We start from the raw sequence: 1,191 nt of genomic DNA on the forward strand, positions 1-1,191 counted from the left end.
CCACTGCCGCAGCATCATCATCAGCATCCGCGTCATCGTCATCAGCAGCAGCAGCAGCAGCAGCAGTGAGCAAAATGTGTTTACCATTTGAAAGCCAATGAGCTGCAACATGTGAATAAATCAATCAGAAGAGGAGAACTGATTGTGCGACTCCTTTTTCTTGGCCCAAAATCTCATTAAGCCCGTGTTGAGCTTGAGAAACATATTTGGATTCAAGCAGAACTTATACAATCTTTGCAAATCATACACTTGACAAACTTTTTGCATATTTTTCATTTTGCTTTGCCTCGCTTCTTTTGCTTACTTTGCATTTAATGTGCTTTTATTCTGTGCCAAATTCCTTTTCTGCAAAGGATGAATGCATTATCTATCTATCTATCTATCTATCTATCTATCTATCTATCTATCTATCTATCTATCTATATAATCTTTTTTATGATATTAAGATCCTTTTTGGCTCAGTGTTATAGTAAACATGATTCAACCATTTATAAGAAAAAAGAAACACGTGTGTGTGTATAGAGATTAAAAATGTATTTTGATTACATTTAGCAATTGTAAAAAAGAAAAAAAAAACCCCCTCCAAATAAAAGGGTTAGAATTGTCATCTTAGATATTACTGTGGTTCTCCTTTCATCCTATTCAATTTAACAGATAATGTCATCTGCCAGGAAGTTATGAAATCACACATATTTAAATACATGCTATACCCTTGCAGGGTGGAAAACTACAAGAAAAATGTCAAGGGTTGTTTTTCCCTTTCCCACGCTGCACGGCTGCAAATGTGTCCAAACATCTCCAGTGAAGTTTGGCATCTCACCTCGTTGCACCCCCTCTACACTTTTTTTTTTGTTTCTCAGTCTGCACTCCACAAAATATGCAAGCTTTACTTACATTAAAAGGCTACTTCGTCTCCTTCTTTTCGCTGCCCTTAATTCCAAAAACCTAAACGCTTTTTTTCCTCACGGAGAAGAAATCTTTTGACGGGAAAAAAAAAACCTTGAAGAGGAGCGGGGCATTATTGTTTTAATCCTCTTACCAGCAGTCATTTCAAGATTTTTTTTTTTTGGAGGGGGGGGGGGGGGGTTAGATGGCGTCTTGTCTACCAAATCCTGAACCCCCAAATAAATCCCTCGGGGGCCCGACCGGGAGAAGCTGGAGGCAGGAGCCCGGCAGCCTGCGTCTCCAGCG

This window comes from Phycodurus eques, chromosome 8 (genome assembly GCF_024500275.1).
Source record: "Phycodurus eques isolate BA_2022a chromosome 8, UOR_Pequ_1.1, whole genome shotgun sequence".
In the NCBI taxonomy this organism is placed as follows: Eukaryota; Metazoa; Chordata; class Actinopteri; order Syngnathiformes; family Syngnathidae; genus Phycodurus; species Phycodurus eques.